This window comes from Phyllostomus hastatus, unplaced genomic scaffold (genome assembly GCF_019186645.2).
Source record: "Phyllostomus hastatus isolate PE091 unplaced genomic scaffold, TTU_PhHast_1.1 phas_contig_37, whole genome shotgun sequence".
In the NCBI taxonomy this organism is placed as follows: Eukaryota; Metazoa; Chordata; class Mammalia; order Chiroptera; family Phyllostomidae; genus Phyllostomus; species Phyllostomus hastatus.
This window is the reverse complement of record NW_025333867.1, coordinates 8,285,420-8,310,740: the sequence shown is the minus strand read 5'-3', so window position 1 is coordinate 8,310,740 and position 25,321 is coordinate 8,285,420. Positions and strand designations below refer to the sequence as shown.

At 38.5% G+C, this 25,321-nt stretch overlaps 1 protein-coding gene and 1 pseudogene across 1 annotated transcript in view; one reads left to right on the top strand and one right to left on the bottom strand.

The window, feature by feature from the left end:
* Positions 1-12,834: 12,834 nt before the first annotated feature.
* LOC123820739 lies at positions 12,835-20,145 on the bottom strand (annotated as a pseudogene).
* Positions 20,146-24,566: 4,421 nt separating this feature from the next.
* Positions 24,567-25,321, top strand: part of RIPK1 (receptor interacting serine/threonine kinase 1) — a 39,420-nt gene continuing 38,665 nt past the window's right edge. Inside the window, exon 1 of the mRNA XM_045841707.1 lies at positions 24,567-24,956. The gene's annotated coding sequence lies outside the window, so the exon portion shown is untranslated. The remainder of the gene's footprint in view (positions 24,957-25,321) is intronic.

Here is a 25,321-nt window from a genome sequence, read left to right as displayed (position 1 = left end):
AATTTCCCCTTTCCCTTTCCCTGTTGATAACCCTTTGTGTGATCTCCATACCTATAATTCTGTTCCTATTCTAGTTGTTTGCTTAGTTTGTTTTTGGTCTTTTTGTGTTCAGTTGTTGAAAATTGTGAGTTTGTTGTCATTTTAAGGTTCATAGTTTTGATTTTCTTTTTCTTAAATAAGTCCCTTTGATATTTCATATGCTAAGAGCTTAGTGATGATGAACTCCTTTAGTTATATCTTGTCTGGGAAGCACTTTATCTGCCCTTCCATTCTGAATGATAACTTGGCTGGATAGAGTAATCTTGGTTATAGGTTCTTGCTTTTCATCCCTTTGAATACTTCTTGCCAGTCCCTTCATGCCTGCAAGGTTTCTTTTGAGAAATCAGTGAGAAATCAGCTAACAGTCTTATGGGAACTCCTTCATAAGTAACTCCCTTATTTTCTCTTGCTACTTTTAAGATTCTCTCTTTATCTTTAAACTTTGGTATTTTAATTATGATGCATCTTGGTGTGGCCCTCTTTGGGTCCAACTTGTTTGGGACTCTCTGTGCTTCCTGAACTTGTATGTCTATTTCCTTCATTAAATTATGGAAGTTTTCTTTCATTATTTTTTTCAAATAAGTTTTCAATTTCTTGCTCTTCCTCTTCTCCTTCTGGCATCCCTATGATTCAGGTGTTGGCATGTTTACAGATGTCCCAGAGTCTTCTTAGTCTCTTCTCATTTTTAAAAATTATTGTTTCTTCATTATGTGCTGGTTGATCATTTATGTCTTCCTTAAGTTCCAAATTGTTTAGTTGAACCCCAGCTTCCTTCCCTTCACTGTTGGTTCCCTGTGGATAGTTCTTTATTTTATTTAGTGTAGCCTTCATTTCTTCCCTTATGCATTTGCTATACTCAGTAAGTTCTCTGAGCATCCTTATTACCAATGTTTTGAACTCTGCATCTGACAGTTTGGCTATCTTTGTTTTGCTTAGTTCTTTTTCTGGAGTTGTGATCTGTTCTTTCATTTGGGCCATATTTCTTTGTCTCATTAATTTGATAGCCTCCCTGTTTTTTGTTTCTGTGTATTAGGTGGAGCTGGTTTGACTCCATTTTGTCACACCTATTATGTTATAATGGGTGGAGCCTCAGTATTTGCTAGGGTGGGGCAAACTGCTTTGTGGAGCTATATGTGGGGGAGGGGTTGGCGAGGGAACAATGCCACTTGCTTAGCTCTCACCCAGTTTTCAGTCACTTCCCCCACTTCCCATATGTAATTGGCACCCCTCTAGCTATTGCCTTGGTGGTGGTTCCCAGAGTGGGAGAGTTTGTGTACATTCTAAGATCATGTGAGTCCTTTAAATGGACTCTCCTGAGAGACCAGTAGTTTCTTCCACCTCCACAAACCCCACCTGTTTTTACAGCCAGAAGTTATGAGGCTTTATTTCCCAGTGCTGGAACCCTGGGCCACATGGTGTGGCCTGAGGCTGGGATGACTGGCTCCCCAGGTGGCCCTCCTGGTTTTTATCCACCACATGTGAATATGGGGCCACCCTTTCCACCAGCTGCCACCGCCACTGCCTTGCCACTGCTTCCCTGCCACCACTTCCTCATTGCTGCTACTCTGTGTTCTCTCTACCCTGGCTACCAGTCTCTGACCTTCCTACCTGTCTGAATATTTCTTCCTGAAATCTTTGGTTGTTGGATTTCCATTCAGTTCAATTTTCTGTCAGTTTGGTTGCTTTTGTTTTGAAGTTAGTTATGATCCTTATGGTTGTGCAAGGAGGCAAAGCATAGGTATTTACAACTCCATCTTGGCTGGAAATCTACCATCAAAAGCAGTCTTTATTTCTGTTAGTATTTTTGATTGCTAGCACTTCTTTTTGATTCTTTCATATAGTTCCATCTCTACTTAAATTACCATCTGTTCTTGAAAGTTTTCTACTTTTCCTATTAAAGCTTTTACCATATTACGCATAAATCTCATTTCTGGTGATTCTAAAATCACTTCATTTGGTTCTGATGCTTGCTTTATCTTGTCAGACTGTCTTTGTTCTTGTTTTTTAGCATGCCGTGTAATTTTCTGTTGATAGTGGACATAATGGACAAGGTAATAGAAATGATGTAAATATGTCTTTAGTGTGAGGTTTTCTGTTAATCTGCCTAGGGGTTGAGCAGTGTTGAATATTTGCTGAAGCTGTAGGTGTCAGAGGCTTTAGTTTCCTTTTCTCCCACTCCACTCTGCTGTTTTGAGTTTTCATAAGAACTCTCATATTGAGTTCATATCTTGTAGGTCTTTCTACTGTAATCCACTATTACTATACTGGAAACCTTTTGATGTAGTGACAATATGTGAAGGCAGGGAAGCATTTTATAATCCTATTATTAAATCTTGGCCTTTCAGTTTTAAGTGGACTGATTTTTCTTCCCCCAAAAGGCTGTGGTATAGTTGTTTCTTTTGGAGGGCAAGTCTTTGATATGTTGAAATCCTGGATTTCAAAATGTTTGTTTTTTCCCATCTCACTGTCAAAAACATGAGGGAATTTTCTTGGTGCTTTACCTTGAGAACCTGATGAGGTTTCTAACAGTAAAAATCATAAAAGTATGGAGGCCCCCCAAACTGAGCTGTCAATAATTTCTTACTCTCAAGCTAATCCATACTCATCCCTCAGCAATTCATCAAAATTACTATTTAATGGTTTTACCAGTTCATTGCTCCAGCAGTGTCTGCTCCAAATATCCTGATATTATCTGTCATTCCCTATATTCTCCTTCCTCTGTGGATTTCAGGGTACAGGTTTGTACTATGACTTCAGTTCTCTGTTGGGCCTAAAGAAATTGTTTATTTTCAGTTTGCTTACTTTTTTTTCTTGTTGTAATGATGGGAATAATGACTTCCATTCTGTTCACATGTGGAACTTAAACTGTATGTGCCAATTGAGTTTTGAGAAAGGTGAAAAGGTAATTCAAAGGATATTTACAACAAATTCTGTTGAACAATTGGTCATTTGTATTAAAAAAAGAACTTGGTTAAAATTAAATCATTATATAAAAATTACTCAATAGTTTCTCTACTTATTAAATATACAGGATAAAACTTCTAGAAGGTTCAACATCCCCTCACAAAAAAAAACACACACACACAAAGAAAACAACAACAAAAACAAAACAACAGCAACAACAACAACAAAAAAACAATCCAGAATAAAATCTGGAGCTGTAAAAGGACCAGCATTAGACCCAAAGAGGGTTTATCCAAACAAGTGAGACAGGTAGGTGGGAGCTGTGAACACCAGGATACCTGCTGGAAGAGAAAACCCATCAACAAAGGAACCACCAACAGATAACAATGGAAGAAGGTGAAGGAGGGACTGGAAGCCACACTAACCTCCACCCTAGACCGATATAGAAATACAACTAAATGGTGGAGAAATTACCCAGAATAAACAACTAAACAATAGTGAGAGAAAAGCCTCAAAACCTCATATAGATAGAAGAACCAGCTTCAACACAACCTGTCCACACCCACACAACAGAATATAACACATGGTGGACAGAGCAACCCTCAGTTAACCAGCTGGAGAGAAGGACCTACCAAAGAAAGGCCCAACAACGATCAAAACCCAAAGATATACAGAGAGCCAACATAAATGACAGCCTAAAACCAGAGAGCTCAGGAGAGCAAGGAGACTGCACCACTGAATCTCACAGGTCTTCTACCATAGAAGTTCACACCAAAAACCCGGGGAGTCAAAACAGATCAATTTAAGAAGCTGAAGCTAACGAGAAGAGTCTCACAAATAACAGGAAGACAAAGAAACAATTCCCAAATGAAAAAAAAGGAGGAAGCCTCAGAAAGAATGCTAAATGAAATAGAAGCAAGTCAACTATCAAATATTGAGTTCAAAGAAATAGCTATAAGGAAGCTCAATGAGCTCACAGAGAATTACCAAAAACTACAGGGAAACTACTATGAACTCACTGCAAACTATATCAACATGAAAAAGGAAATTGAAAATATCAACAAGGGCCAAGAGGAAATGAAGAATACAATTTCTGAACTGAAGAACACAGTAGAAGGAATTGAAAGCAGGCTAGCTGAGGCAGAGGATCGGATCAGCGAGCTGGTGGATAAGGTAAAAAGAAACACCCAGAAAGAGCAAGAAAAGTAAAAGTGACTCAAAGAATGAACAGGTGGTAAGGGGACTGCAAGACAACATAAAACATAATGATATTCATATAATTGAGATACCAGGAGGAGGAGGGGGAGGGGGAGGGGGAGGAGGAGGAGGAGGAGGAGGAGGAGGAGAAGAAGAAGAAGAAGAAGAAGAAGAAGAAGAAGAATAGGAGGAGGAGGTGGAGGAGGAGGAGGAGAAGAAGAAGAAGAAGAAGGGGAGGAGGAGGAAGAGGAGGAGAGGAAGGAGGAGGAGAAGAGGGAGGAGGAGGAGGAGAAGGGAGGGGGAGGGAGAGAAGAAGGAGAAGAAGGGAAAACCTGTTTGAAAAGTAATAATGGAAAACTTCCCTAAGTTGATGAGAGAAAAAGTCACACAAATCTGGGAAACACAGAGAGTCTCAATCAAGAGGAATCCAAAGAGGCCCAATTCAAGACACATCATAATTAAAATGGCAAAATTCCAAGACAAAAGGAGAATCTTGAAGGTAGCAAGGGAGAAACAGGAAGTAACATACAAGAGAGTACCAATAAGACTAGCAGCTGACTTCTCAATGGAAATGCTCCAAGCCAGAAGGGACTGGTAAGAAATATTCCAAGTAATGAAAACTGAAGGCCTGAAACCAATACTACTTTATCCCCCAAGGCTCTCAATTAAAATGGAAGGCCAAATAAGGAGTTTCTCAGACAAGAGAAGCCTCAAAGAATACACCTCCTCCAAACCAGCTCTTCAACAGATGCTAAAGGGTCTGCTTTAAGAATAGGAAGAAAAACAGTGAGAGAGAGAGGAACAAGGTGTGAAAAATGGCAATGAATAACTACCTATCAATAATAACCTTAAATTTAAGTGGATTAAATGCTCCAATCAAAAGACATAGAATAGCTGAATAGATAAGAAATCACGACCCACACATATTCTGCCTACAAGAGACCCACCTCAGAACAAAAGACCTACACAGACTGAAAGCGGAGGGCTGGAAACAAATATTTCAAGCAAATGATAAAAGAAGGGAAAAAAAGCTGGAGTAGCAATACTCATATCAGATAAAATAGACTTCAAAAAAAGAGCCAAAAAAGAGACCCAGAGGGTCACTTCATAATACTCAAGGGAAGAATCCAAGAAGACATAAACATTATAAATATATATGCACCCAACATAGGAGCACCCAAATACATAAAAAAAAAATCTTGGAGGACTTCAAGAAAGATATTGATAGCAACACAATTATAGTAGGGGATTTTAACACTCCATTGTCAACAATGGATAGATCTTGCAAACAAAATATCAACAAGGATATTGTGGCATTGAGCAGTGCCCTAGACCAAATGAACTTAACTGATCTATACACAGAACCTTTCATCCCAAGGAAGCAAAATACATATTCTTTTCGAATGCACATGAAACATTTTCAAAGACAGACCACATGATAGGACACAAAACAAGCCTCAACAAATTCAAGAAAATTGAAATCATATCATGCATTTTCTCTGACCACAAGGGGCTGAAACTAGAAACCAACCTCAAGGAAAAAATTCAAAAACACTCAAACTCATGAAGATTGAATACCATGCTATTGAAAAATGAATAGGTCAAGAATGAGATTAAGGAAGATATCAAAAATTTTCTAGAAACAAATGAAAATGAACTCACAACAATCCAAAATTTATGGGACACAGCAAAGGCAGTCCTGAGAGGGAAGTTCATAGTGATACAGGCCTACCGAAACATTTCAAATAAACAACCTAACTCTATGCCTACAAGAACTCAAGGAACAACAACAAAGACAGCTCAGAGCAAGTAGAAGGAGGGAAATAACCAAGATCACAGCAGAATTAAATGACATAGAGACTAAAAACACAATTCTAAGGATCAATAAATCCAGGAGCTGTTTCTTTAAAAAGGTAAACAAAATCGACAAGCCTTTAAACAGACTCATCAAGAAAAAAAAGAGAGGACTCAAATAAACACAATTAGAACAGAAATACAAAGGACTGTAAGAAATCACTACAAAGAACTATATGCCAAGAAATTTGAAAACTTAGGTGAAATGGACAAATTTCTTGGAAAATATAATCTTTCAAAACTTAATGAAGAAGCAGAAAGCCTGAATAGACCAGTAACAGCTGATGAAACTGAAGCAGTAATCAAAAAGCTCCCAACACACAAAATCTCTGAACCAGACAGTTTCACAGGAGAATTTTATAAAAGCATTTGAGGATGTGCTAACCCTTATCCTTCACAGATTATTCAAAAAAATTCAAGAAGATGGGAGACTCCCAAACTCTTTTTATGAAGCCAGCATCATCCTAATCCCAAAACCAGATAAAGATGTAACAAACAAAGAAAACTTCAGGCCAATATCACTGATGAACATAGACACTAAAATCCTCAACAAAATATTGGTAAGCCGAATCCAGCAATACATTAAAAAGGTCATACACCACGATCAAGTGAGATTCATCCCAGGGATGCCAGGATGGTACAATATTGGCAAATCAATAAATATAATATATTGCATAAACAAAAGATAAAAATCACATGGTCATATCAGTAGATGTGGAAAAAGCATTTGATAAGGTAAAGTATGATTTATGATAAAAACACTTAGCAAAGTGGGAATAGAGGGAGCATTTCTCAACATAATAAAGGCCATATACAAAAGATCTACAGCCAACATCATACTCAATGGGCAAAAACTTAGAGCTTTCCCACTAAGATCAGGAATAAGACAAGGATGCCTGCTTTCACCACTCCTATTCAACATAGTATTGGAAGTCCTAGCCACAGCCATCAGACAAGAAAAAGAAATAAAAGCCATCCATATTGGAAAGGAGGAAGCAAAACTGTCATTGTTTGCAGATGACATGATAGTGTACATAGAAAATCCTATAGACTCCACCAAAAAATCTGCTCAACCTAATAAGTGAATTTGGCAAAACAGCAGGATACAAAGTCAATATTCATACATCAAAGGCATTTATGTACACCAATAATTAAATATCAGAAGCAGAAATCAGGAAAAAAATCCCATTTGATATAGCAACAAGAAAAATAAATTACCTAGGAATGAACCTAACCAAGGAGGTTAAATACCTATACTCAGAAAACTATTCAACACTGAAAAAAGAAATTAAGGAAGAGACAAACAAATGGAAGCATGTACCATGCTCATGGATTGGAAGGATTATCATAAAAATATCCATACTACCCAAAGCAATTTACAGATTCAATGCAATCCGTATTAAAGTACCAATGACATATTTCACAGATATAGAACAAAAATTTCAGAAATTTATATGGAACCATAAATGACCCCGAAAAGTTGCAGCAATTTTGAGAAAGAAAAACAAAGTAGGAGGGATCACAATACCTGATATCAAACTGTATTACAAGGACACTGTAATAAAAACAACCTGGTACTGGCATACGAACAGACACATAGACCAATGGAACAGAACAGAGAGCCCAGAAATAAACCCAAGTCTCTACAGTCAATTAATATTTGAGAAAGGGGGAAGAAGCAGAAAATGTAGTAAAAATAGCCTCTTCAACAAATGGTGTTGGGAGAGCTGGACAGCTACATGCAAAAATATTAAACTTGATCACCAACTTACACCATACACAAAAATAAATTCAAGGTGGATAAAAGACTTAAATATAAGTCATGACAACATAAAAGTCCTAGAGGAAAACAGCAGCAGGAAAATCTCAGACATTCCACACAGCAGTATCTTTACTGATATGTCCCCTTACTCAATGGACATAAAGGAAGGAATAAACAAATTGGAACTCATCAAATTAAAAAGCTTCTGCATGGCTAAAGAAAACAGCATTAGAATAAAAAGAGAACCACTATATGGGAAAACATATTTGCCAAGGATACCTCAGGTAAGGATTTGATCCAAAATATGTAAAGAACACACACAACTCCACTCGAGGAAGACAAACAACCCAATTAAAAAATGGGCAAAATATACAGGAACAAATTTAAAGGACACATGGACAAAAACTAAGGGGAGGGGAGTAATGGGAGGGAAGTGGGGAGGATTGGGTGGGTGGGATGGAATGGGAGTAAAAGGGAGAAAACTGTACTTGAACAATGATTAAAATTTTAAAAAATGGGCAAAAGACTTGAACACACACTTCTCCAAAGAGGACATACAGAGGGCCCAAAAACATATGAAAAGATGTTCAGCATCACTAGCCATCAGAGATGCAAATTAAAACTACAATGAGATACCACGTCACACCAGTCAGAATGGCCATCATGAACAAATCAACAAAAAAGTGTTCAGAGAGGATGTGCAGAAAAAGGAACCCTAGTGCACTGTTAGTGGGGATGCAGACTGGTGCAACCACTATGGAAAACAGTATGGAATTTCCTCAGAAAACTAAAAATGGAACTGCCTTTTGACCCAACAATTTCACTGCTGGGGTTATATCCTAAGAGCCCTGAAACACCAATCCAAAAGAACCTATGCACCCCAATGTTCATAGCAGCACAATTTACAATAGCCAAGTGCTGGAAGCAACCTAAGTGCCCATCAGTAAATGAGTGGATCAAAAAACTATGCTACATTTATACAATGGAATGCTACCCAGCAGAAAGAAAGAAGGAGCTTCTACCCTTTACAACAGCATGTACGGAACTGGAGAAATAATGCTAAGTGAAATAAGCAAGGTGGTGAAAGACAAATACCATATGATCTCACCTTTAACTGGAACCTAATCAACAAAAGAAAAAAGCAAACAAAATATAACCAGAGACATTGAAATTAAAAAGGATCTAATAGTAACCACAGGGGAGGTGGGAGGGGATAATGGGGGAAGGGTTTTCAGAAACAACTATAAAGGATACATGGACAAAATCAAGGGGGGCTGAAAGCAAGGGAGGGAGGTGGGTTTGGCTGGGGTGGGAGGGAGTAGTGGGGGTAAACGCAGACAACTGTAATTGAACAACAATAAAATAATTTTCTAAAAAATACAAGAAAAAAAAAACCAATCCAATTGAAAAATGGGCAGGGGATCTGAATAGACAGCTCTCCAAAGAGGACATACAAGTGGGAAACAGACATATGAAAAGATATATGGTGTCAGTAATTATCAGAGAAATGCAAATTAAAACCACAGTGAGATTTTATCTTACAACTGTCAGAATGGCCATCATCAATAAATCAACAAACAACAAGTGTTGGTGAGGATGTGGAGAAAAGGGAACCCTTGTACACTGTTGGTGGGAATGCATATTGGTGCAGCCAGTATGGAAAATATTATGGAGGTCCAATTCCGCTTCTGGGTATATATTCAAAGAAACCCAAAGCACTAATTCAAAAGAATATATGCACCCCTGTGTTCCTTATAGCATTGTTTACAATAACCAAGATATAGCAGCAACTAAGCACTCATCAATAAATAAGGGATAAAAACCTGTCATAGACATGGTATATACAATGTTATTTTACTAGTCCATAAAAAATAATGAAATCTTACCACTTAGGACAGCATGACTGGACCTAAAGAGTATTATACTAAGAGAAATAAGTCAAGACAGATAAAGACAAATGCCATATGATTTTACTCATATGTTCAATCTAAAGAGCAAAATAAGCAAAATAGATACAATCTCATAGATACAGAAATCAGACTGATGTCGTCTGTCAGAGAGGAGGGGCATAAAGGAATGGATGACAAAGGTGAAGGGATTGTGAAGTACAAATTGGTAGTCACAAAATAGTCATAGGATGTTGTTGGGAACCACTCTGCCTGGTTTCAGAAGCTGTAACCCCCCCATGGCTAAGGTTGAGTGAGTGACCTTTGGACCATAAGCCACTGCAGAGATAAAACTTATCTCCCTGGCAGGAGCGCTGCCTCTGCTCCTTTTACTTCACCCTACCCAGTCCTCAATGCTTTATTGGTTAACCAATGATGGATAAGATTCCTCAAGGGAGGGATGATCTAAGACAGGCACGATCATGAGAGACCCCAGGGGAGGACTTGGGGACTATAGAAAAATGGGGTGCTGGACCCTCACCCCTCTGCTTTGACATAGCCTGAGTCCTCACTCTGTCTGCAAGAAGTCTTTAGCCTAATCTCTTGGCTGCCTTACTTCCCCTGCCTGACTTAAGCCTGGAACAATGCCTTAAACCTGAAACAATGCTGGAGGTAGGTGCTGCCTTGTGCTGGAAAGGGCGCGTTCCCTAGGGTGATCAGGCCTAGGAAAGAATACATAAATCCTGTGAAGCATACTTTGATAATACCCTCAATCTAAATAATAAGGGTCCAAATAATAGTTTGTCCCCCAAAGTTTTATGGCCCTTTAACTATGTGACTCTGACTCAGAATAAGCCCTCAGAATTCTTTGAATGTTATCTATTGTTTAATTAGTTCTGCCTGACAATGACTGATAAACTTTATTCCTGTGCAAACTGAACCCAATAAAAGCCTGTCAAGGCAAGGGTTGGAGTACTTTCCTCTTGAGAGAGAGGCCGTGCTGTCCCTTTTCCTTTACAGGACTCAGTAGTCGGTGTGAATTTATCTCGTCTCATCCATAACGCCATGGACACTGTAGGCTGGTGTCCATGTCAGGATGTAAAGTACAGTATAGAGAATATAGTCAGTAATATTGTAATAATTATGTACAGTGCCAGGTAGGCACCTGAAATAGTGGGGGACCACTCTGTAAAGTATATGGTTATCTAACCACTGTGCTGTACACCTGAAACCAATAGAAAATAATACTGAATTTTTCAATATTGAAAAATAAATGTAATTGAAAAATAAAAAATAATAAAAATTAAAAAAGAAACTTTTAGAAATACAGGAATAAACTTTGTGACCAAAAGGTGACATCAAAAGTACAATCTATAAAAGACAAAAATGATTTTAGATTTAACATCTTAACATTGGCTCTTCCAATTCAGAAAGAGGAAAATTTTTTTTATTTATTTAGGTCTTTTGTCATATCTCTTGGTGATATTTTGTAGTTCTTTTTTAGCGGTCCTACATATTTTATACTGTATTAGTTCTACTGTTAATGCTATTGTAAATGCTGTGGCTCTTCTATCTTTAACTTTTATTTGCTATTTGCTAGATACGGAAATACAACTAATTTTTAATATTTATCTTGAATCCAATGATCTCACTAAAGTCATTTATTAATTTTAAGTTTGCTTTAGATCCTTTTGAAAGGTCTACACACATAATCATGTCATCTGAAAATAATTATACTTTTACTTATTCCATTTTATTATTTTTATATTTTAATTCTCTTCTCCTTTTATAAAAGATTTTATTATTTTATTTATTTTTAGAGAGGGTAAGGGAGGGAGAAAAAGATGGAGACATCAATATGCGGTTGCCTCTTGTGCACGCCCCTCACCAGGGACCTGGCCTGCAACCCAAGCATGTGCCCTAGACTGGAAATTGAACCAGCAACCCTTTGGTTTCCAGGCCGGCACTCAGCCCACTGAGCCACACCAGCAAGGGTGTTAACTCTCTTTTCTTATTGTACTGACAAGAGCTACCAGTACAATTCCAAAGAGAAGTGATGATAGTGGGCTTTCTTGTCTTGCTCCTAATTGCAAGGAAAAGTGTTAAATAGTTCACAATTAAGTATGATGTTGTTTATAGATTGGTGTAAATGTTCCGTATCCAATTAGAAAAGTATCTTCTATTCTTAATTTTCTGAGAGTTTTTATCATAAACTCTTGAATTTTTATGCATCATTTTTCAGCATCTTCTGAGTAAGTAGATCATGATATTTTTTTCTGTATTTTGAATTGCTTTGATTTTTGAATGTTAAACTTACTATAAATTGACATTGCATTTATAAAATAGAACCTAGTTGATCATGATGTACTGTCCTGTTAACATGTCACTAAATTCAATTTGATATATAATTTAGAATTGTTTACATTTATGTTAATGAGATATATTGTAGTATCATTTTCTATTCTGCTGCTGTTTTTGTCAAGTTTGGCTACCAAGGTTGGGTTGGCCTTATTAAAAACATTTAGAAAGATTCCATTTTTTCTATTCTCTAGAAAAGTTTATGTATGATTTTTATTATTTTATCTTTAAATGGTTGGGAAAAATTACCAGTGAAGTCATTTGAGTGTGAACTTTTTTTTTGTTTTCTTTGATTTTTAATGATGCATTCAATATATTCAACAAACATAGGAATATTACAGTATTCTATTTCTTCTCTGATCAGTTTTGGCAAGTTGTATTTTTTAAGAAATTTCTCCATTTCATCTACATTGTTAAATTTATGGCACTAAAGTATAATAATTTCTTATTTTTTAACCCTTTTAATTTTTATATTGTTTTCTTTTTCATTCCTGATTATCAGTGGGCTGTCTCTCACTCTTTTGAAACAGGGCCCGTCTTGCTGGGGAATTATTAATTTTAATCTTTACAAAGGACAAACTTTTGTTCTTGCTGGGGTCCTCTGTTGTATGTTTCTTTCTATTTCAATTATTTACTCTTAAATTTATTAGAATCTCACTATATTTTACGTTTAATTTCCTGCTTTTTGCAGCTTATTAATTAAAAAATCTCTATTTTAAATGAAATTAGTATTTCCATACTTTAGGATAAAGCAAACACACTTCTTTAAATCCATTACTTTAGGTAATAGTTATTTCCATGAATAGAGTTACTGAGTATCACTTGAATATTTGCCTATATACTTGTTGGAAGCTTCTGTATCCTTTTCTTGGTAGGAATTCCAGTTTTTCTGAATTCTTCCCTTTCCTTTAGGTATTCCATTTCCCATTTTTCATGGAAGAATTTTCTTTCCAGCATTTTATTACCATAAGGATTCCGACTCCTTGCAACATTTGGTAAAATTTTGAACTGTTTGAAACATCCCTGTCAGATCTTTTCTTTCATTATTTGAGGGAACAAAACATCTTTTTCAACATCTCTGAGGTTCTGCTCTGCCAGATCAGAGCACCACCTCAGCAACAGAGGAAGGCAGACATGTGGTCACCCCCCAGGCAAGAGGTATGGACAGTTTTTTGGAGCTTCTTGAGATGAACATTCAAATAATTGATTTTCAACCTCTCATATTTTTAAAATATATGAATTACAAGTCAGAAATCTCTCTCTAGTGCTCTGACTAGTGTGGCTGATTTGTTGGGCATCATCCTGCAAGGCGAAAGGTTGCCAGTTCAATTCCCAGTCAGGGTACATGCCTGGGTTGCAGGTTTGGTCCTAGTTAGGGCATGATAGGAGGCAACCCATCGATGTTTCTGTCTTATATTCATGTTTCTCACCCTTTATTTTTCCTTCCCTTCTCTCTAAATAAATAAATACAATCTTTGGCGGTGGGGGGGGGTGGAGAATAGGAGCCCCAGCCAAGATGGAGGCATAGGTAGAAACGCTTTGCTTCCTTGCACAGCCAAAAGAAGGATAACAACCAATTTAAAAACAAAGAACAAACAGAACTGCCAGAACTTTAAAGTGCATGGAAGTCTGACAACCAAGCAGTTAAAGAAACATTCATCCAGACTGGTAGGGGCAGACATGGGCAGCCAAGCTGAGAAGACATGCAGCAAGGCAGTGGCTAGCAGACCACGCTGGAAAGGTGATGGGTAGTGGACCAGTGGATCCCATATTCGCCTGCCAATAAGCAGGAAGAACAACTGGGTAGTAAGACAGACCACAGAACCCAGGGTTTCAGTGCAAGAAACTAAAGACTCAAAACCTCTGGCTGTAGAAATCCGTGGGGGTTGTGGTTATGGGAGAAACTCCCAATATCACAGGAGAGCCCATGGGAGAGGCCCATGGGGTCTTAGAATGTACATAAACTCACCCACCTGAGAAACAGCACCTGAAAGGGCACAATCCACTTGAGGGAAGTGACATAAAGTGGGACTAGAGTGGAGTGAGTGGCACTGCTCCTTCTCTGACCCCTCCCCCACAGACAGCACCATAATACAGGCAAAGAGGGTTGCCCCACCCTGGTGAATACCTAAGGCTCTGCTCCTTATGATGTAACAGGTGAGCCAACATAAATAAATATGGCTCAAAAGAAAGAATGGATCAAAAATCCAGAAAAAGAACTAAGCGACAAGGAGATAGACAACCTATCTGATACAGAGTTCAAAACAATGGTAATAGGGATACTCACAGAAATGATTGAGCTCAGTCACAAAATGAAGGAAGAAATGAAGGCTATGCAAAATGAGTAAAGCAAAATATACGGGGAACCAATAGTGAAGGGAAGGAAACCAGGACTCAAATCAATGATTTGAAACAAAAGGAAAAAATAAACATTCAACCAGAACAGAACAAAGAAACAAGAATTCAAAGAAATGAGTAGAGGCTTAAGAACCTCTGGGACAACTTTAAATGTCTGAACATCCAAATCATAGGGTGCCAGAAGGAGAAGAGGAAGAGCAAGAAATTGAAAAATTATTTGAAAAAAATATTGAAGGAAAATTTCCCCAATCTGGAGAAGGAAATAGACTCCAGGGCCCCAGGAAGCCCAGAGAGTCCCAAAAAAATTGGACCCGAGGAGGAACACAGCCAAGACACATCATAATTAAATTATCCAAGATTAAAGATAAAGAGAGAATCTTAAAAGTAGCAAGAGGAAAGGAAAGAGATACCTACAAAGGAGTTCCCATAAGACTATTAGCTCATTTCTCAAAGGAAACCTTACAGGCAAGAAGGGCTGGAAAGAAGTATTCCAAGTCATGAAAGGCAAGACCTACATCCCAGATTACTCTATCCAGCAAAGCTTTCATTTAGAATGGCAGGGCAGATAAAGTGCTTCCCAGATAAGATCAAGTTAAAAGAGTTCATCATCACCAAGCCCTTATTACATGAAATGTTAAAGGTACTTATCTAAGAAGTAGAAGAGGATCAAGAACTATGAATAGTAAAATGACAATATAACTCACAACTATCAACATCTGAACCTAAAAAACAAAAACTATGCAAATAACTAAAACAGGAACAGGATCACAGAAATAGAGATCGATCACCTGGAGGGTTATTAGTGGGGAGAGGAAGAATGGGGGGAAAACATACAAGGAATAAGAAGCATAATTGGTGAGCACAAAATAGACAGGGGGAAGTTAAAAACAGTGTAGGAAATGGAGAAGCCAAAGAACTTATAGGTACAACCCATGGATATGAACTAAGGACAAGGGAATGCTGTAGGGTGGTGGGGTGCAGGGAGGAAAGGGATAAAGGGGATGCAAAAATTGGAACAACTGTAGTAGCATAATCAATAAAATATACTTAAAAAATAAAAAATAATAAAAAAATAAAAAGTACTCTAAAAAAAAAAGGAATATCCCTCTAAGAAAAAGTTTAGCTTCATCTCAAAAGAGATACATTACATATATATATTTATTATTGTTTAGCTCAATATATTTTCTAATTGCTATTTTAATATTTTCTTGGTCAGTCGATTATTTAGAACTGTGATAATTAATTTATGTATATTTAGAGATTTCTAGTTACCTCTCTTTTATTGACATCATTTAATTTCACTGTTGCTAGAGGACATACCCTGTGTGATCTCAATTCATAGAAATTTGTTGAAACTTATTTTATTGCATATTATCTACTTTGATAAATATTTCATGTGCACTTAAATAGACATCCTGCAGTTGTTACATTTAGTTTTCTATATATGTCAATTGGTTCAGTTTGGTTGTTCAGGTTATTCAAATATTTCTAAGTCCTTACTGATTTTTTGGTATGCTTTTTCTATCCATTACTGACAGAAATTTGCTAAAATCTCAAACTATTACTGTGGATCTGTTTTTTTTTTTCTGTCAATTTCTTTTTATGTTATTAGGTACACACAGACTTAGAATTATGATAAAATTCTGTTGAATTGACCCTTTTAAAAAATTTATTTATTTTAGACAGAGGAGAAAGGAGGGAAAGAGAGCGAGAGAAACATTAATGTGTGGTTGCCTCTCATGCAACCCATACTGGGGACCTGGCCTGCAACCCAGGATGTGCCCTGACTGGGAATTGAACCAACAACCTTTTGGTTTGCAAGATGGCACTCAGTCCACTGAGCCACACCAACCAGGGCTCTTCTTTTGTCAAACAATATCTCTGGCTTTAATTTCTTCTCTGTCTGGTATTAGAATAGTTACGCTAGTTTTTTTTCTGGTTAGTGTTTACACTATATATATTTTCCATTATTCTACTTTCAAAGTTTCTGTCCTTATATTTAAAATGTGGGTTTTTTAAACAGCATATAGTTGGGTTTTGCACTTTTTCTTAGCATGGCATTATTTGTGTTTTGCCTGAAATGTTTAAACTATGTACATATAATATTATTAACAGGATTGAGTCTCAGTTTATCATATTGCTATTTGCCATTTATTTATACCATCTGTCTTTGTTCCTTTATTTCCTCTTCCTTGACTGACTTTGGATTAAAATGTTTTCTATTATTTTACCTTCCCTGTAGCTTCCCATTAGCTTTTTACTTATACATTTTTATATTAACCCTGTAGAGATTATACTATTTATTTTGAGATATGTACTGCACAAATTAGTATTTTTACAATTGCAAACAATTCTAGAAACTAAAGACAGTTTAATTTCATCTGCTCATGTCTTACCCTTTTGTACGATTATCATTTATTTCTACATATAGCCCACAAGGCATCATCATTATCATTTTAAACATTCAACACTTATCCACATTGTTCCCCTTTTCAGTATGTTTTTTTTTTCCTTCCTGTCATTCTGTGTTCTCTCTGAGATCATTTTCCTTCAGCAAATAAAACCCTCTTTAGTATTTTTTTGTAATGCAGCTCCTTGGGCAAGAAATCCTCTAAGCTTCGGTTTGGGGGAAAAAAGTTTATTTTGCTTTCATTTTTGACGGATACTTTAGCTAGTTATAAAACTTTAGGTTGGAATATATATACTGTGTTTTGCCATGTATAATAAGTATGCATTTTGGCCCAAATTTTTTAGGAAAAAGGATGCACATTATATATGAATCTAATGATTACATACCATGGGTATAATATTAGGTATAAGAATCCCATGTATAATGCACACCAAGCTGTGGGTGTGCATTTTACACAGCAAAATACAGTGTATTTATTTTCCTTATCAATACATTAAAGGTGACAATTTCTTGGTTTCAATTTGTTAAAAAAAGTCAGTCATTTGTAACGCTCTTGCCATCTTGAAAGTAATAGGTCTTTTCTCTCCAGCTGCTTTTAAGATTTTCTTTTTGCCTTTTTTTCAACTGACTATCCTATGTCTAGGTATGATTTTTTTATATTTATCTTGTATGAGCTTGTAGTTTTTATTTACTGTGTTGTTTAAGGTTTTCCATTACATTTTTTTTTTTAAGCTTTGGACAGCAATTTTTCATGTATGTCTCCCATCCAGTTCTCTTCCTCTGGTATTTCAACAGTATAAATATTTGATTTTTCACCATGTTCCATGTGTTTCTCATCCTCTTTTCTTTCTAGTTCCATCTATTTTTCTCTTGTTCTTCACTCTGGATATTTTTACTGACCTATCTTCCAGTTCACTAATCCTTTTTTTATCTGCTTTTTAAACCCATCCATTTGCTTTCTTAAGTTCAAGTATAATGTATTTCAGGTTGTAGAATCTCCATTTGACTTTCTTTAAACAGCTTCAAGACTTCTGGTGAGATTTTTTTATTATTTCATCTATTTTGTTTAAAATTTTTATCATAATTCTCTGATTATCAATATCTGTATTTCCAGTGGTACTATTTCTTTTCTTTTTTTTTTTTCAAAATAATTTCCCCTATATTTAGCATGTTAATACTTTTTATTGGATGCCAGACATTATGAGAAAATGTAGAGATGCAGAATAATGTTGTCTTTGTTCAAAAGGGGTTAGGTTTTCTCTGGAAAAAAAAGTTTACTAGCAAATTACTGAGGTTCTGTTTCAGGTGGGTTGCTTTGTTAGAGCTGTGCTATTGTGCCTTTATTCTTGAGCCATGTCTTATTTTGAGGACATTGCTATGGACTATATTGGGTCCCCCACCCCAAATTCTTATGTTGATGCCTTAAGCCCCAGTGTGCTGATATTTATAGATGGGACCTTAAGCAGGAAATTAGATTTAGATAAGGTTGTGAGAGTGGGGCCCTCATGATGGGATATGTGCCTTTATAAAAAAACATACCATAGAGCTTTTTCTCCACACATGAACACGGAAGAGGTCATGTGAATGTACAGAAGGTACCTACAAGTCAGGGAGGCCTAACCAGAAACTAACCATAATGGATGGCATCCTGATCTCAAACTTACAGCCTCTAAAAGAGTGAGAAAATAAATGTGTTGTTTCAGCTACCCAGTATAGGCAGGTGAAGACAGGCATGGTCCTGACTCATAAGGCCTGCCCCTTCTCTGAGATACCAGTAGGAAGACTAGGATGTTTTGCAGGGCCCCTCTGTTGGGAACTGCCCTGCCTGGTATCAGAAGCTATAACCCCCACCAAGGCTAAGGCTGAGGGAGTGGTCTTGGACGATAAGCCAGCAAGGAGACAAAAGCTTATCTCCCTGGCAGGAGCACTGCTTCTGCTGCTTCATTCATAACTGAACCCCAAAGCTTGGTCAGTTAGCCAATGACGGGTAGGATTCCCCAAGGGGGGAATGACCTAAGACAGGCACAATCACATGGGAGGCCCCCAAGAATGGACTTTGGGGGCTACAGCAAAAGGGGGTGATGGACCCTCACTCCTTGGCTTTGACATAGCCTGAGTCCTCAAGTCTGGGAGAAAATCTCCTTATCTCTTGGTTGCCTTACTTCCCTTGCTCCACCTAAGCCTGAAACAATGACAGGGTGGTGCAGCTCTGTGCTGAAAAGGGCAGTTCCCCGGGTGATCAAGCCTAAGAAAGAATATGTAAAATCCTGTGAAACCTGCTTTGTTTAGAATGCTCTCAGTTGAATGATAAGGGTCCAAGGAAGAAGTAAGTTTGTTCCTCAAAGTTTTACAGCTCTTTGACCCTGACTCAAAATAGGCCCTCAGACTTCCTTGTTATCTATTGTTTGATCTTTACTTCCTAGCAATGAGTAATGAGCTTTTACCTGAATTCTTATTCAAACAAAACCAATAAAAAGCCTCTCTGGAGGGGGAACAGGGCACTCTCCCCATCAGGGAGGGTGGCCAAGCGGAGCACTTCCCACATGAGGAGTGGCCATGGCGCCCTCCGGGAGAGAGGGTGGCCAGGGTGCTCCCCATGTGAGGAGAGACCCTGCTGTTCCTATTCCCCCACAGGACCTGGTTGTCTCTGTGTATGTTTTTAGCATGTTTTGATGAACATCGGCAGCCGAGATGGATACTGCTGGCTGGTATCCTCCACACCCCTCCAATCTGACAGTGCTTGAACTCCAACATCTATTTCCCTACTACTATGAAGCTACTGAAAACTCTTCTCAGCTTTTTAGCCTCTGACATGCTCTTGCCTATTGGGTTTCTTCGAGTCTGTCCCTACATATGTACGGTTCAGTCATCAGCCAATCACTGAAGTATAATTTCAATGGACAGTTTTGGAGTTATTTCTCTTTAGTTCTCTCCTGAGATTTGCTTCTCAAGTTCCAGACTCTGACCTACTCAACCACTGAGACTGCAACTTTCTGCTTGGGTTCTATTATCCTCTGCACAGAATTAGAAATGTCCTCAGAGAAAAAGCTGTGGTGAATGAATATGGAGCTCACTCCATATTTTTTCTTCTCAAGGACAGTAACCTTGTTAGTCCTCAGTGTGTTAGCTGCTCTCCAATGCCTATGAACAGTCATTTTACTTATTTTGTCCATGCTCCATTATTTTCTCAATGGAAGGATTCATTCTACATGCTCTGTCAAGACCAGAGTAGGAATTTCTCTACTCATATTCTAAGATTAAACCAATAGTGACCCCCCTTGTGAAGTATTTCCTTATCTTTTTTCCCTCGAGTAGAATTATTATCCTCTCAATTAGAACCTTTTCTTGTTGCCATAGCACCTGACACATACCTCCATCATTCCCCCTTATTAAATAACATTTTTATGAAACAATTTTCTCTCCAATGGACTGTGAAGTACCTTAGAATAAATATGAGATCCTAGTATTTTTACACCACTTCCCCCTCCATTTATTGCCCTATTCATCCCATTACCTTTTCTGTAAAATTCCTTTTAAGACCTAACTATATTCACAGTCTCTCAGCTTTCTCCCCATCTCCTCCAACATTTTTCTTGAATCTACTCCCATATCACTAAAACTTACATTATTTTGGTCTTTGACAATGTCCAGGTTGCCAAATCCAATGGTGAATCTCATTCCATCTTTCTTGACATTATTAGCAGCATTTGGCACAACTGATCACTCTCTTAAAGATCCTCACCCCCAACCTGGTTTCTCCCTATTTTCCTGATGGCTGCTCTTCATCTCATCAACCTCTAAACACTGTAGGATCTCAGAGCTCATTCTTAAGACTTCTTTTCTATCATAATTTCCTTCCTTGATATCTTGCCTCATAGCTTTAGAAACCATCCATGTTCATGGCATTCTAACTTAAATTTTCAACCTGGACTCCTTCCTTGAACTCCATATTCATATACCCACCTGCTTACTTTACATCTCCACCTAGATGTTTAATAAACATCTTAAATTAACATGTTCAAACAGAGCTCAGTATTCTTACAAACTTGCTGTTTGCACTATGCAACTCTGTAATTCAAATATGCTCAGGACAAAGACTTTCCAGGTTTCTCCCCCCACACTGTTTCTGATCTCTAAGCCAATCCTGTCACTTCCACCTTCATATTATACCCAGAATCTGACAATTTCTCATTACCTCTGTTGCTATCGCTCTCACCCGTCATCCTCATCCCGTCTGTATTACTGCATTAACCTCCAAATTTGTCATCCTGCTTTGCTCTTGTTCCCGTGCAGTATATTTTCAAACTCAACAGCCTGAGCGATCCTATTATGTAACATGCTCCTCTTCTGCACAAAACCCTCCAATGACTGCATTCAGAATAAAAGGCAAACTTCTTAAAATCACCTACAAGTCCTCACATAATCTTCCCTACTCTCTCTTCCTTACCTTTCTAACCTTATCCTGTATTACTACTTTATGTCTTGTTCCTTCCACAGGTACCTCCTCCCTCTGCTCCAATCCCCGAGATTTTGGCCTTGCTCTTCCCTTTCTTTGCCCTGTATGCTGGTCCCTAGGATACCCTCATGGCTTACTCTGCGACTTCCAATAGTTATTTACTCAAATGTTACCTTTACAGTGAGGGGTTTTTTTTCCCCCAAAGGGGAAGGGAGAAAAAGAGGGTGGGAAACATCGATATGAGAAACATTGATCGGTTGGCTGCATTCAGTATGTGCCCTGACCAGCAACCAAACCTGCAACCCAGGCTTGTGTCCCAAATGGAATGGAACTGGAGACCTTTCAGTTTGCAGGATGAACCCCAACCAAGCTACACTGGCCGGGACTACAGTGAGATCTTTCCTGGCCACTCCATCTAAAATTGTGGTACACTACCCATACTTACATGAACATCTCCTATCCAACTTTGGTGTTCTTTTTCTCCCTTAACACTCACTATTAATATATTACATAGTTCATTCATTCATTCATTCATCTTCTCCATTAGAACATAAACCCTGTAAGAGTAGAAATTTTTGATTTATTCACAACTGAGTCTTTAATGCCTAAAAGAGGTGCTATGTAATTATTTATTGAATGAATGCCTTTTGTATCATTTGTATCTACCATCAAATACTCCTGTATCTAGTATATACTTGGTATATAATAGTTAGAAATATTTGTTAAATTAATAGGTACCCCTTTCATCATATATATGTAACTTTATTTTTTACAGAAATTTTAGTTTCACAGCAAAAGTGAGTGGAAAGAACGGAGCATTCCTACATATTCTAACTACGTTCCCCAAGTCCCACAAAACACAGCTTCTCCCACCAACATCTGGCAGCAGTGTGGTACATTTGTTACAATTTACCAACACTGACACATCATTAAGTCCACAGTTCACATTTGGTTTCACTCTGTTATACATTTGTGAGTTTGGACAAATGTATAACATATCCACCATTACAGTATTATACAGAATTTTATTGTCCTAAAATCCCGGTTCTCCTACTCATCAATCCCTCCACACAAATTTAGCAACCACAACTTTTCTGTCTCCACAATTTTGCCATCTTCAAAATGTTATATTGGGTTGGCCAAGAAGTTCATTTGTTTTTTTTCTGTAAGGTGTCTCTAGTAGCGCTTAGTTGTCTTTAACTTCATTCGAAACAATTTTGCCAGATTGTATTGCGACAGCTGTCACATCAGTGTACATTAAAAAAACTTAACCAAATCAGTGAATTTTTGTGTAGCCATCTGAATATTGAGATAGAAGAAAATACACATTTTTGGCATATTATGCTTTATTATTTCAAGAAAGGTAAAAATGCAAAAAAAGATTTGTGCAGTGTATGAAGAAGGTGCTGTGACTGATCAAACATGTCAAAAGTGGTTTGCGAAGTCTCGTGCTAGAGATTTCTCACTGGACAGTGCTCCACAGTCTGGTAGACCAGTTGAAGTTGATAGTGATCAAACTGAGACATTGAGAACAATGCACATTACACCACATGGGAGATAGGCAACATACTCAAAATATCCAAATCAATAATGTTATTGGTGAAAATGAAAAATGTGATTTTTATTTTATGGAAAAAACCATATAGACTTTTTGGCCAACTCAACAGTTGGAATAATATGAGTTTTTTAAGATTGACTTTTTTTTCTAAAAATTAGGAATTAAGGTTCCTCCATGTCTTTTTGTGGCTTGATAGCACATTTCATTTTAGCACTGAGTAATACTCCACTGTAAGGGTGGACCAGTTTTGTTTCTTTTTGCCTATTCACCTACTGTCATCTTAGTTGCCTTCAAGTCTTGACAATTAGGAATAAAGATTCTATAAACATTTACGTGCTGGTTTTTATATAGATATAAACTCTCAACTCATTTGGTTTAATATCAAGGTGTATGGTTGCTGAATCATGTGGTAAGACCTTTTTAGCTTAAAACACACACACACACACACACACACACAAACCTGTCAAAACTTTCTTCCAAAGTGGCTGTACCAATTTGACTCACATGAACAATGAATGAGAATCCCTGTTGTTCTACATTCTAATATTTGGTGTTGTATTTTGTATTTTGGTCATTTTAATAAGTATGTAACATGGTATCCCATTGTGTTTTTCAAAATTGCAGTTCCCTATAATGGTGAGCATCTTTTCATATGCTTATTTGCCACCAGTATCATCAGATATCTATTTACATCTTTTGCCCATTTTCTCATTAGGTTGTTCCTTTTTTTTTTTTTTAAGATTTTACTTATTTAATTTTAGAAAAAGGGGAAAGGAGGGAGAAAGAAGAGAGAGAGAAACGTCAATGTCTCGTTGTCTGTCCCACACGACCTACTGGGGACCTGGCCTGCAACCCAGGCATGTGCCCTGAATGGGAATCGAACCAGCAACCCTTTAGTTCACAGGCCTGTGCTCAATCCACTGAGCTACACCAGCCAGGGCTAGGTTGTTCCTTTTCTTAATTGTTGAGTTTTAAGAGTTTTTAGTATACAGTTGACTCTAAAACAACAGGCATGGGTGCAGGGGCACCCACCATCGAAACAGTCGAAAACCTGGGTATAACTTAAGTTGGTCCTCCAAACATGAAAATACAGTTGACCCTTGAACAAGTGGGTTTGAACTGCGTGGGTCCACTTAAAAACAGATTTTTAAAATCTCCATATTAGTAAATGCACACAGCACAAAGCAAAGTTGTTAAGGGTCAAATGTACGGTATTCTGAGTAACAATCTTCATCAGGAATGTCTTTTGCAAATACTTCCAGTTTGTGGCTTCTCATTCACTTGAATATACATTTTTACAATATGCAATCATTGCAGTGTGTATACTTTGCTTTTTAATATAATACCATAGCAAATTTCCCATTTTGCTGGAGACTTCCAATTACCATTTTAAAGGACTGTAAAATAATATCACGTTTCTCCTTCTACAGCCCCAAAGAGGGTTGAATATCCTCAACTTACAGGTGAAGAGATAAGAGAATGGTAATTTGCCTAAGGGCCTAAGGGCTGCTAAACGAAGAGCTCAGACTTCCCACCCCCTGGGAACCCATCCAGCGCCTTTCACTAGGCCAAGCTGCATTTCCCTCGTGGAGAAGGTTTCTCTGACCAGGTAACATTTCCGCTTTCCTTCTGACCTCCCAAAGCTCTTTCAAACTTCGTAAAGCTGGGATGCTTTGACTGACAGACCTCTGGATATAGGTCCCTCCGGCCGAAGGGCGGGCACTCTCTCGGTCCTCCTCCTCCGCGGGGGCAGGGGGTGGAGGCAGAGCGAGGAGTCCACGCCCCGCGGCTAGTCGCCAGCCCTGAGCTCACTCAGTCGACGCACTGAAGGCGCGGACAGCGGACCCGACCTCCCCAGCGTGGCGGTTCCAACTCACATCTCCAAGTGCCGAGCGCGCTGTCCCACCGAGACGAGGGAGCGCGGGCTGCTCGGCTAGACGTGCGCAGCACCGCGGGTTCCTCGGAACCGGGCGCGGTGAGCGCAGGGCGGCGCGGCCAATGCGGTCTGGTCTCCTCGAACCAGGGGACCTGGGTCCCTTTTGACTCTCCGTCAGGCCCAGGCGTCCTTCCCCAGTCTACTACTAAGAGGCTACCGCGAAGTTGGAGTAATTCCTGATCTCCACAGCTGTTCCTTTCCTCATCCGGACCTGAGGAAGTTTGCCGCAGAAACGAAAGTAAGTAACTCCTGGGTGCGTCTGCGCAAGGACGGTTACAGCAACCGCGAAGTTTTCGGGACTCAGCTTCCAAGCGGGGGCGGGGCTTCCGGGCCGTCGTGTGGGTGGAGACTGCGTGCCCCAAGGCGGGCGGCGAGTGGCCAGTTATGTGGTGGGCGGGGCTCGCGGCTTCCCCGGAAGTTCCACTGAGTGAACCTGTATTCTTGGAAATTGGGTGGTGGTTCGGATTGACCCCGTTATCCTTTCTGCCGGGAGGACTAGGCCGGTGGGGTTTGTATTGTCTTAAAATTCCCAGAGATCTTTCAGTCAAAGGACCCTGGCTTTACTCTGTTTCAAAGCGAGCTGGGAGGATGAAAGGAAAGAGG